Below are 13,912 nucleotides of genomic sequence, written 5' to 3' on the forward strand. Positions count from 1 at the left end.
TGCATAATATATATATATAGACACATAAACTTTTAAAAACATATGCCTATGTGGGAATCATCATCGTCATATCATACCCAGCCTCAAAAAGGACTCGGTAAAAATGTACCCAGCCATCATAAGGCTCAGTAGAATCATACTCAGCCACGTGGAGCTCGGTAAACCCAACTGATCAGTGCTTGCATAATAGGTACTGTACCCGGCCGACTAAAGCGCGACTCGGTAGAGTAAAATAAATACTATATATAATGCATGATAGACTCATAGAATCATGTTCTAAACCTTTTGGAGTGACATAAGGTCGTTGAACCTTTGGTTAACATTATGGACATCAATACCCTCAATATGAACCTCAGTAGGATGCAACGATCATACACACTTGCTTAGAATAATTTTATAAGAAAGGACAACATGGAAAACCTTAGTTGCTAGGAGTAGATCCGTTATGAAATAGCATATTCATTTCACTTTAGATCATGGAAAAAGAAAGAAGGAAGTGCCTTAACATACCTTTGAAATCTTCTATCCAATCATCAAGCGAGCTTAAGATGATCTTCTTACCTCTACAATGAGTAAACCGACTTCGTCATCATCAAATAAGCGTTGTAACTCTCATATTTGGAAAACAATATTCTACAAGAAAATTGACAGTACCTCCCTTATTTGTACTACATCCCATATGTTACCAAAAGTCACCAAACAACCCAAACAACACCAATATAATTCACAATAAGTTCTCCGATTTGTTCAACAACTATTTTGAGCGGCAAGCTCAATTTATGATTAACAAAATATGGTTTGAATCCAATTTCTTTTCCATGAATCTGCCTACAATATATATAACATTATACATATGCTTACCATATCGTTTTCTACCCAAAACATCATAAGCATAATCTTCAAATATAGTCCACACACCAAGCACCTTAACCTTTATCGTCAACATCTTAATTTTTCATGTTGTCTTCTTCAATCCACTGAATTAGCACATATACAAACATAACAACTACAACCACAACATGATAAAACTATTTATAAAAATTTCCATCCACAACAAACCATATATATACCCTTAATACAGCCCACAAAAAAAGATAACGATTTCTTATGCCATGTCAATTACTATCTTGTAGATTTTCTCTCAAACAACTCAACCAACACATGATTGACCTTAAGAACAACCAAGAACATGATTTACTCACTTTGTAAGTAGATAAAACTTGAAATCCTCAGCTGGTGTAGCACGCAACAACCCTCAATCACACCACAACACTATAGCATGTGTATTCTCTTCTTGAATGAACTTTTGTGTTCATGTTGGTGTGTAAACACATGTATTTTTCCTTGAAACTCTAATATACATGAAGGAGCTACTGTTTCTTAGCTTAATCATAGAGAAAAATACAAAATCTTAAGCTACTTACCTTTGAAGAACCCTCCTAAACAGCCACAAGATGAAGAACTATGATCTAGCAAGCACCACGGGATTTCAAGGGTTGGATTCATGTATCTTAGGTTTTCACCCTAGAATCATGGAGGAATCCTTGGAGATCATTTAGGAGGGTTTAGGAACTGTTGTAGCTGAGAAAAAATGAGTTAAAACGACATATAAATGACTTAAAAACAAGTTGAAGTTTGACCAATTTGTGGGTCCCATGGGAGATGCTTGCGCAGTGTCGCTAAAACGTGAATATCTCTCTAGTCCGATGTTGTATCGATAAACGATTTAATGAGTTATAAACTAGACTCGTATATATTCAATTTGTTAGGTAGATAACCCAATTATTCCGAGTATATTTGGAGACAAGCTCAGCTACATTTGACCTAATTTTCAGCACATTTATGAATGTAACTTGTGATGACCTTAGCCAACTTTTTTATCCACAACTCGCTTGACTTCAAAACCTAGCACACATTTACCATACAAATAAATGAACTCATAACATAACCTCCTTATGTGTTATGAACCATACTATCAGCCTAAGGTACATGATATAACATTCCAAACTTGTTGACCTTCGGAAACTTATTTTTTTCAGTTGGTTTAGCTTCTAAGCTTTCCAACCCTCTTGGTACTCGTTATTCATGATCATAAATATTTGTAACCTCCAAGGTAACATGATTAAATTACTTTATATGCTTCTAAATATAATCTTATTTCTGAGCTTATATCAATTGACTTACGACGTACTCTCACACACGAAAACATGGGGTGTAATATCATTCCCCCATTCAGAACATTTCTCCTCGAATGTTGACTGATGCACTTATCTGTCACTTAATCAATAGATCTTACAAATACTTTAATATTGTCTTTTCCATCTAGGGAGTTGTTCGGTTAATAAATCCAAAGTGTTGGGCATTCCTCCCTTTAGGCTTCTTTCTCACACCACGACTCGTGGTCAAAATTCTTCCAATCTCGTAACTGTTTCTACCTTCTGTCATGCAGCCTGTACGATTCTAACCTTGAATGTGTGCCTATGCGAATCTTATATCCTTTTTATGTTATCTTTTAATGAATTTATAGGCCTCCTTTTATGAACATATATACTACTATGACAAGTTGTATGTGTACTAAAGTTCTTCGCTCGGTACCTTGTCGAACTTACGACTTTTGCTATATCTTATTTCATAACCTCATTTATATACGCTTATGACCTTACTACACCAAGATAAGTCATACTATACCATACCTATTACTTTGGTTTATTGATACCGAGGTCTTCCACCCAAGTTCAGGTTACTCTCTCACCGCTTATACTGTATGTATAAATCTAAGCCGTTTAATGCTTCCTTATTACTATTCATCTAAAGAATGGAATCATAATATTCTCTCATACTTTGGAACTTTTATCCATCTATTATTGATTCACCTTAATGTTGATTTATAATCCCCCACTGACAACTTGAAACCTCTTACGTAAAACATTGTCACTAGGGCTCACGTGTCATCGAGGAACATTTGAAGTGGTTTTCCTGATCCACCTAGGGACAACACTATACTTCCATAACCGTATTTCATAGCATGCCAATGTGATCCATCTTATGGTGGTATTTTAATCCAGTGCAATTCATGAAATCTCTTTCTCGTTAAATCATTACTCAATCAAAGGCCAAAACGTCATCCATTTTATCTATTACAGTTACACCCTTATTCTACTACCAGGGCAGCATTCCATCTCTGCTAAATGCACATAGTCTTATACTCTTCTAAGTTTATTCAAGTTGTACCGAGCTATCAATAACTTACAGAAGCCAGCAGTTCTCTTGTTTTGATAGGTTTAATCTAGAGGACTTACCTATTCTTTTCACCCTCTTACTCATCTTTTCCTATACTTACTCCTATCTACCTAAAAACATGTCACTCTATTAGGTTGCTACCTACATATATCTATTTATACTATTCGCAACCTTCCTTTAACTTGCTAGCACCATAGATTTCCTTTCATGCCTTCTCAGTTGCCTTTAGACATAGGCAATTACTTTTTCTTATCATTCTGCCACTTGCTGCATGAATGCTTGGCTTATCTTAGTGCCCGTGATTACTAGAATTTATTGTAACTCAAATGATCTCAAATATCAGCTTTTGATTTTACTTCCCGTTCATTAGCCACTATAGGTACCACTTTCTTATGGAGTGTATACAATATTGTAGTGAGACTATTGTTACAAGACCATTTCTTCTTCAAGTTACTATGCTTAGGTTGAAGCCTTCTTTCTTTTTCCTCAGCTAGTCTTTCGTGGTAGAAGTTAAGGGAGATCCTCTGACTCCTATAAAGCTGCAAGCTGACCACGTTGTATCACTGAAAGAATTTTTGATGTTCTTACTTGCCTATTTTTTAAGGCACTCTCTCTTATTTTCCTAAAACATAAACAATACCTTTAATTGCCTCAACTCCTATCCAATTTTTTTAGATGATTGCGATATCGTATCTGCAAGACTGAGTTCCATATGTTGTGGTTCACTACATTTATCTTCCATTATCTATCCATAAACGGGCTCTTCCTAAATCAACCACTAATTACTCATTGCTGCATTCTCATATATATATATATATATATAAAATCTCTCTTGGGATATATCCTTTGTCTTAAATTAGCTCTCGCCACTAGCTCCTAATGTATCAAGTGTTCATTCACACTTATTTATCAATAACATCCTGGCCGGAAACTTTTACTGCCTCTCCCTGGTGTCGTGCTTGTATATGTCCTGGAGTAGCAACATATCTGTGGGAACTGAATAAATGCAATACCTTCCCTTTCTCATTTTTACCACATTCTTCCTTTGCCATTCCATAGTTACCTGAACTGCTTAACTCGACTTAATACCATATCACACTATATTCCCCCTTATACGTAGTACTATGATTTAGTACTATGACGATCTACCTATAGATGTTTTACCTCTTCATCTTTGGCGTCTTTTCACATCATCAATGAATCTTAATCACCTTATGGCAACCTTTTGTACCAGGGATAACTAAATTTCTTACGCACGAAGGTGACACGTAGTGTAACTGGCACACTTAGTCCCTTAAGATTAACTCTGCTCAGAGTGCTTGCTTTAGGTAAGCGACTTCCTAAATGACCTTTAAAGATTATCGTCTGTTGTCTATTAAATTATTGTTGGAATACAATCTCTGAAATTCTCACAATGTTGACTATTATCAAATCCTCCAGTCCCTAATTCATGTTCGGTTTTATCTTGTATATTGGACCATACTAATTTCTGTTACTACAGGGGGTCTAACATAGCCTTATGGTAATAACGTTACACTCACCAACTCATTTCTTGATATGAGGATATGACCATTGGCCTATACTTTATTATTGTCTCAAGGCCAGTCACCTCTTGTCTTTTCCTTCACGTGACTATATACACTATCATAGTGCCATATTTTGATTTACTGTTATCATCCATTTATCCAATCTTACTCATAATACTTTATTTACTCTCATTTTATTCTACTGCTAATATTTCTGTTTATTTGCTTATTCTGGCAACTTCAACAAACCATTATTTCACTTTTATCTTCCCTTGCTCCATCCACTGTCTTGTCACGACTCCAGTTCGCCTTCCGTGAACTATCATGACGGCACCTAGTTTCTACGACTAGGTAAGCCTGACAATCGCAGAAAAAGGGAAAAAAACAGATAAAACTAAAAAAAACTAAGGAATAAACATAATGAAGGTTTAAAATGCTGCTCGGCATATACAGATATACTCTTAAAGTGAACAACTTCCCAAAACCCGGAATCTCATGAAATCACAAGCTATGGATACTACATAGTGCTCTAACTCAGGAATGTCTCAAGCAAAATAAATATAGAAGTGCTAAAACTATAAGAGATAATGGAAAAGGACTCCTCTGTCTGTGGATGCGCCAGATATACCTCGAAGTCTTTGGAGAATTTCCTCGCTTCAAGGGTAGTAGGACCGAGTCAAAGTACCCGGATCTACATATGACAAACATGTGCAGGAAAGGGCATGTGTACACCACAACAGTACCCAGTAAGTGCCAAGCCTAACCTCGATTGAGTAGTGACGAGGAAGGTCATGGCCCTACCGGTCATATACAATAATATATAAGGAAGAAAAAGCAGTATTAAAGTAACACAAGATAATAAGAGTAGCAACAACTACAATAGAGACAAATAATCATAAAAGGAATACAACTCAATACATAGATAAAAACCGGGGATCTCCCAGGATACCGTCCTGTAGTCCCCAAATGCAATTATCTAGTGTATCTCCCGGGTGTCGTCCCGTAGTCCAACTCATAGTGCGCGGGGATCTACCAAAATCCCGATCCGTAGTCCCAAATAAAAATACCCAGTACTGGGGTAATCTACCGGGTGTAGTCCAGTAGTTCCAATATAAATATGCAGGGAGATCTACCAGAATACAAATCCGTATTCCCAAAGTAAACATGCAGGGGAATCTCCCGGGATATCGTCCTGTAGTCCCAAAGTAATCTCACAGCAGCAATACAAAGAATATTCAGTTAAATCAAAATTTCATACAAAGGTAAAATAGGTATTTCTAACCTAGCATACTGCACAGAGTTCAAATAAAGCACTTTGAGCAAGTAAAGCAATTACGCCCATTAGACATGCTTCCCCAAGCTAACAATAGGCTTAAATTGCAAGTAGTATAAACAAGGAAGAAAACATAATTACAATTACGTAATGAAAATAGGATTTTCAACAATTAGCACATGTAAGCACTCGTCACCTCACGTACAAGGCATTTCATATATCAACACCAAATCCTAAGGGGAGTTCCTCCACAAAAGGTTAGGCAAGCCACTTACCTCGAACCGGGTCAAAAATCAACCAGAAACCATGCTCTTGCCACGAGTACTCGACTCCAAATGGCCCAAATCTATTCAAATCAATTGCATAGTGGAAATATAACTTCAAGTAACAAATTCCTCTAATTAATTCTAAGCTAACACGCGAAATTAAGAAAATTTCACAAAAAGTCCCCCGGGCCCACGTCTCGGAATCGGGTCAAAGTTATGGATTATGAACCCACATTCACTCACGAGTCTAACCATACCAAAATTATCCAAATTCGATGTCAAAATCCCCAATAAAAACTCGAAAATTATGCCTAAGAACTTTTCCAAATTTTTCCCAATTTCTCACCTCAAATCCGAAATTAGATGATGAATTCACGTTTATAATAATAGGTCATAAGAAAAAAGGAGTTAAGAATCATTACCCGCAAACTCCCTCCGAAATCCTTCCAAAATTCGTCTCCTACCGAGCTCCCAATGCAATTTTGTGATATGAACTCAAAACCCCCGATTTTGAACTTTATGTTCTGCCCAGACGCGACCTTAATCGCGATCGCAGAAGCTCCCAAACGATCTAGAAGAGAAACTTTACTAGCTCCCAACTTTACCCTACGCGAACGCGATACTATCTACCCTAACGTGATGCTTGCACTGCTCAACTCTACGCGATCGCGAAGAGAAACTCCCATTCCACAATAGCCTCACTTCTTCCTTTTCGCGAACGCGGCGTAGCCACGCGTTCGCAAGTCAACTTCCACCAATACTACGCATTCGCACTCCTTTTCTCGCGATTGCATAAAAAAAATCCCCTCTGCCTCATCTAAGCCATTGCGATTGCGAGCATCCTCACACGATCGCGTTGAAGGAAAGTCTGCAACACAAAACCAGAAAAATCTGATCCTTCTTTAAGTCCAAAAATGGTCCGCTGAGCATCCGAAATGCACCCGAGGCCCTAGGGCCCTCAACCAAATATGCTAAACAATCTTAAAGCAACATTCAAACTTGTTCCAACCTTCGAAATGCTCAAAACAACAACAAAACACCAATTTAACATTTGACTCAATCCTAAGAACTCCAAAAACTCTCAAATTACGTTTTCAATCAAAAAGTCTTTCAAACCTCGTACAAATGACCTAAAATTTTGCAAGAACGTCCAATTCAACACTACGGTACTACTCCAACTTCCGAAATTCCATTCCAACCCCGATATCAAAATCTAACTATCGAACTGAAAACTTAAAAAATTCAACTTTCGGCCTTTCAAGTCTAAATAAGCTACGGACCTCCAAAACACTATCTGAACATGCCCCTCAGCCCGAAATCATCCAATGAAGCTAACGGAACCAATAGAATTCCATTTAGAGGCCGTCTTAATACTGCTCCAACTACGGTCCAATTTCTAAAACTTAACCTCTCGTTCAGGGACTAAGTGTCCCAAAACACTCTAAAACTCAAAACAAATCATCTCGGCAAATCAAAATAGTAGAAACAAACATGGGGAAAGCAGTTAATAGGGGATCGAGGCATTAAATCTTAAAATGACCGGCCGGGTCGTTACATCCTCCCCCTCTTAAAACATTCCTTCATCCTCGAACGACCATAGAGACATACCAGAAGTGGTGAAAAGATGAGGGTAACGATTGCGCATATCCTGCTCGGTCTCGCAGGTTGCCTCCTCGACCGGCTGACCCCGCCACTAAACCTTCACTGATTCAATGTTCTTTGACCTCATCTTTTGAACATGCCTATTCTTCATTCGATTTCTCGTTATCGAGGCACCATAGAAGATCATCTAGAAGCCTCGAGGCTTCAAGGCTACGGTCAAATTTCCCCTTCGAGGTTCGTGATGCCCGACCTTGGGACAATGTCGACTGTAGCTATGATAGGAGTAGGGATCTCCCAACGTACACGACTAGGACTGACATAGCCTAGTGGACTACCGTAGCCCGGGATCAGGGTGTCATCTAGCTGTCCTATCCCTTTATCTTTGTAATTAATGTATTTTGTACTATGTTGGGATTCTCTTCCTATATAAAGGGGGTCCTTGTCATCTTGTAAAGGCTTGTTGTTTCACTTGCTCCACACGAAATATACAAGAACATTCTATTTTCTCTCTAACATATTCTCTTGATATTATTGCTTTCATGTATTATCTTCATATTTGTTCATCATTTATTGCTTATCATTGGCCATAAAGAGCCTCCATTAATTTTATTATAGTTTTTAGTCACATTTCAACTTCCTTCGCCAGCTCGTAATCGAGCTCCGGGATTGACCTCAAGGCCCCGAATCGACGAGCTTGAGGCCCGATAATTTAACAAACGGTTTGATTATTGCCCTATCCTTAACTATCATTTCACTTCTAATTCTCACGTACATAGCATCAACTGCTTAACAACCAACATAAAAATAGATCACGTATTTTTAGAGTCCCATAATCAAATTTAATTGTTATTACCATTTTCACGGTAAATAGTTAGGTGCCCACCGTGGGGCTAAAAATAATAGTGATTATTTTCGTGCTGGTTTTGTCACGTATCACAAGTTATCGTTCACACCTGTTCTTGTCCAAGATCTTCAAATTTCTGGTTGAAATGCCTAACTCAGCATATAGACATGAAAACAGTTACCTGGAGAACCGGGGAGAAAATTGTGTGGCTGTTCCAACCTAGGAACAAAAAGAGATCGCTCGACATGTCGTCCATATGATTATTAGAGGGATTGACATTCCCCAAGGACCCATGATCAAGTAGACAAAAATATTCGCTGCAATAGGAGGGTCGATCCGAGACCATATGGCCGAAGACACCCTCGTGTTCAACGAAGAAGATCTCGAGACCTTGACTGAACCACACAATGACACGCTGGTAATCTTATTTCTTTTAAACAACGTTCGAGTTAAACGTGTGCTCGTGGATCTAGGCAGCTTGGCCAACATAATCAGATCAGGGGTAGTAGAACAACATTGGTTACTCGACCAGATCATACCCGCCTCATGGGTCCTCCACCACTTCAACATGACCGGTGAAGTAACAAAAAGAGAAATCACCCTCCCAATCGACACGTTCGGCACGGTTCAGAACACAAAGTTTCAAGTCATCAATGGCAACATAAGGTATAATGCACTGCTTGGCAGGCTGTGGATACACAGCATGCGGGAAGCACCATCGACTCTGCTCCAGATGATTAAATTTTTTGACAAAGGATGGCATAACAACCATATATGGAGAACTACGTGCGAGAAAAGAAATGTTTATGGTTTACTAGGAGGAGTCGACCCCCATACTCCCAACCTCGGACGTGTCTGGAAGCATACAGACCCTCGAGGATGACAACGAAGATTTCCTTTCTCCTCAAACTTTTGTTGTCCCCGAAGAGTCTGACGCAACGAAATCAACAATCGAAGATCTGGAGCAAGTTGTTTTGATTGAACACCTCCTGGATTGTAAGGTATACATGGGAACGGGATTAACCCCCGAACTCAGGAAAAACTTCATTCAAATTCTTATCGATAATATCGACTATTTCGCATGGTACCGCTTAGATATGACATGTATTCTACCGGAAATAACCTCTCACCGACTAAGTGTCGACCCCAGGTTTAAACCGGTGAAGTAAAATAGAAGACCCCAATCCAAGGTAATCACGTATTTATCAAGGACGAGGTAAGTAAACTCCTTAAAATAGGGTCCATTAGGGAAGCAAAATACCTAGAATGGCTGGCCAACGTACTAGTGGTACCCAAAAAGGGAAATAAGCTAAGAATGTGGGTAGTTCATAAAGACTTAAACAAGGCGTGTCCCAAGGATTCGTTCCTATTGCCTAACATCGACCGTCTGATCGATGCTACGGCCGGCCACAAGACCCTCACCTTTCTCGATGCCTATTCAGGGTATAATCAAATTCAGATGAACCTCGAAGACAGAGAGAAGACCTCATTCATCACGAAGTATGGTACCTACTGTTACAATGTAATGCCCTTCGAACTAAAAAACACAGGGGCTACATACCAGCTTCTAGTTAATAAAATGTTCAAGAGTCAAATAGGTAAATCCATGGAAGTTTATATTGAACATGTTAGTAAGTCCCTGCAGGCAAAGAACCATTTAACTCACTTGCAAGAAATATTCGACATCCTCAAAAGTTACAACATGAAGCTCAACCCCGAGAAATGTGCCTTTGGAGTAGGCTTAGGCAAATTCTTAGGCTTCGTGGTAACAAACAAAGGGATTGAGAATAAACCCAATAATATCAAGGACATCGAAGAAATCATGGTGGTGAATAATGTAAAGGTCGTGCAACGGCTAACAGGACGAATAGCAGCTCTGGGCAGATTCATATCAAGATTATCCACAGAAGGAAAAATAACTTCGAATGGACTCCAGAATGCCAACGCGCCTTAGAAGAGCTGAAGCAATATCTGACTAGCCCACCTCTGCTCCACACGCCAAAAGAGGATGAAACTCTATATCTATACTTGGTCGTATCCGAGATAGCGCTAAGTGGCGTGCTAGTTCGAGAAGAGCAAGGTACGCAATTCCCTATTTATTATGTAAGTCGGAACTTAGGGGATGCCGAAACTAGGTATCCACACCTTTAAAAATTAGCTCTTGCGTTAATAAGTGCATCGCAAAAGCTGAAACCCTATTTTGAATGCCACCATATTTGTGTTCTAACGACATACCCCCTCAGGAGCATATTACACAAACCCAAACTATCAGGTCGATTGGCCAAATGGGCCATCGAACTTGGGGGTATGATATCGAGTATCAACCTCAAACAACCATCAAGTCCCAAATCCTAGCAGACTTCGTGGCCGATTTCTCGCCCTCCCTCATGCCTGAGGTAGAAAAGGAACTTTTACTGAAATCAAGAACGCATTCCGGTGTATGGACCCTGTTCACTGACAGCGCCACAAACATGAGAGGTTCCGGACTTGGTATAGTCCTAAAGCCACCTACGGGTGGCGTGATCAGACAATCTATAAAAATTGCAAAAATTACTAAAAATGAAGCCGAGTACGAGGCTATGATTGTAGGTTTAGAACTGGCCAAAAGCCTGGGAGCCGAGACCATCGAAGCAAAATGCGATTCACTCCTGGTAGTGAACTAGGTGAATGGGAGCTACGAGGTCTGAGAAGACAGGATGCAGAGGTATTTGGACAAGACCTAAGTCGCATTACGTCGCTTCAAATAATGGAATTTAGTCCATGTACCTCGAGAGCAGAATAACGAGGCTGATGCCCTCGCAAACCTGGGATTGTTTGCTGAAGAAGATGACCTACTCCCCAGGGTTGTTATTCATCTATCTAAATAAGTGATAGAGGATGGTCACACGGAGATTAATTCCACTAGCCTAACATTGGACTTGAGAAATAAATATATTGATTATCTGAAACACGGAAAATTGCCTGCAGATCAAAAGGAATCGAGGGCCCTGCGAACCAAAGCAGCCCGATTCTCGCTTGATAAAAATAAGACTCTGTACAGAAGAACTTTTGATGGCCCCCTAGCAGTATGTCTAGGACCGGGGGATATAGATTGCGTACTCCGAGAAATCCACAAGGGTACTTGCGAAAATCACTTCAGCACCGACTCCTTGGTCCGAAAATAAATCAAGGCAAGCTACTACTGGGATAACATGGAAAAAGAGACTAAGGACATCATCCATAAATGTGATAAATGCTAGATATTTGCCCCTATGATTCACCAACATGGTGAACAACTACATTCGGTCTTATCGCCATGACCATTCATGAAGTGGGGTATGGACATCGTCGGGATCCTACCGACGGCACCAGGTAAAGCTAAATTCATTTTATTTATGACTTACTATTTCTCAAAATGGGTAGAAGCGTAGGCCTTCGAGAAGATAAGAGCAAAAGGAAGTCATTAACTTTATATGGGACCACATTATGTGCCAATTTAGGATTCCTTCCGAGATAACATGCGATAACGGGAGGTAGTTCATCGGGAGAAAGGTAACACAATTCCTTGAGGATCAAAAAATCAAGAGAATCCTATCGACGCCTTACCACCCGTGTGCAAACAACCAGGCCGAGTCCACAAATTAATCCATCATCCAAAACTTGAAAAAGAAGCTGGAAAGCGCCAAGGGAAGGGGGAGAGAAACATTGTCCGAAGTGCTCTGGGCATACCGAACAATTTAAAAATCAAGCACAAGGGAAACACCTTTCTCTCTAGTATTCGGTGTCGAGGCTCTGATACCAGTGGAGGTCGGGGAGCCAAGCGCCAGATTCCAACACACCACTAAAAGCTCAAACAACGAGGCCATGATGACGGCCCTCGAACTACTAATCGAAAAATGAGAAGCCTCACTAGTCCGGATGGTCGCCCAAAAACAAAGGATTGAAAAATATTATAACAGGAGAACAAACCTCCGACATTTCAGAGTCCAAGACTCGGTTCTAAGGAAAGTCACCCTTAACACCCAAAACCCTAATGAAGGAAAGTTGGGCCAACATTGGGAAGGACCGTACCGCATCCTCGGATTAGTTGGCAAAGGGTCTTACATGTTCGGTACCGTGGAGGGCGAGCAGCTTCCAAGCAACTGGAACGCTTAAATGCTGAAACGATATTATTTCTAGGGCATCCGATGGAAAATTCCAAGAACATCCTCAAGCACCCATGCACTCTTTTCCTTCGACCAGATTTTTTCCCTAGAAGGGTTTTACCGGCAATGTTTTTAACAAGGCAACGACCATACGACACCTAAAGGAGACTCAACTAGTATTCAAGATTTCTTTTACAATCCACCTAGTACACTTGGAGGCCTCGCCCCGGAAGGCCACCTGCTCGGGAAAGCTAAGGCACCCCAAATGGGACTTTGATAGGAAAAGTAATGTACCAGGCCAAACGGTCGAACGAACAGTGCCCATATAGAGCAGCCAAGCTTTTAACGACAAAAATATGTGTACCTGTACAAGGTAATCAAAGAACACTTTTTATCAAAGCATTTCACACTTTAAAAGAAAATCGACGTTTTAGAAAAGAACATTCATCTATCAAAACTGTCCCTAACACTCGGAGACTAGCATCAACAATTTGGCACTTGAACGACCCCTGGGTCAAAACTCAAATGTCTTATGCTCTCAACAAGGCAACATCAAGGACATAAAACGTCTCCAAAACTGAAGGTGTCACGAACACTCGGAGACTGATTCCGAAATATCAAAAATTGCATGACCTCAGGGTCGGAATCTCCAAAATCGTAAGACCTCAATAAGGCAATACCAAGTTTGCCAATAATGGATCCCGAGTTAAGAAACCCTAAATGCCTCGGGGACTGACATCAAGCGCCACCTCCATCGACTTATCAAAACCCGAAGCCATAAGACCCCGAGCGGGCAGACTCGGTCTCGTAAGACCTACATAAGGTATCAACTATATCCTTAAGACCTCAAGCAAGGCATGAACCACACTTGTACCCAGTGACAATATCTGTAAGACCTCAAGCAAGGCATGAAAAATACTTGTACCAAGTATCCAAAACTATAAGACCTCAAAGGCATGTAAAACTTGTAAGACCTTATTAAAGGTATAAACCCGATCTTAAAGTTTTGGCTATATATTGACCTTGTAAGACCCATA

The sequence above is a fragment of the Nicotiana tabacum genome, chromosome 22, assembly GCF_000715075.1.
Source record: "Nicotiana tabacum cultivar K326 chromosome 22, ASM71507v2, whole genome shotgun sequence".
NCBI lineage: Eukaryota > Viridiplantae > Streptophyta > Magnoliopsida > Solanales > Solanaceae > Nicotiana > Nicotiana tabacum.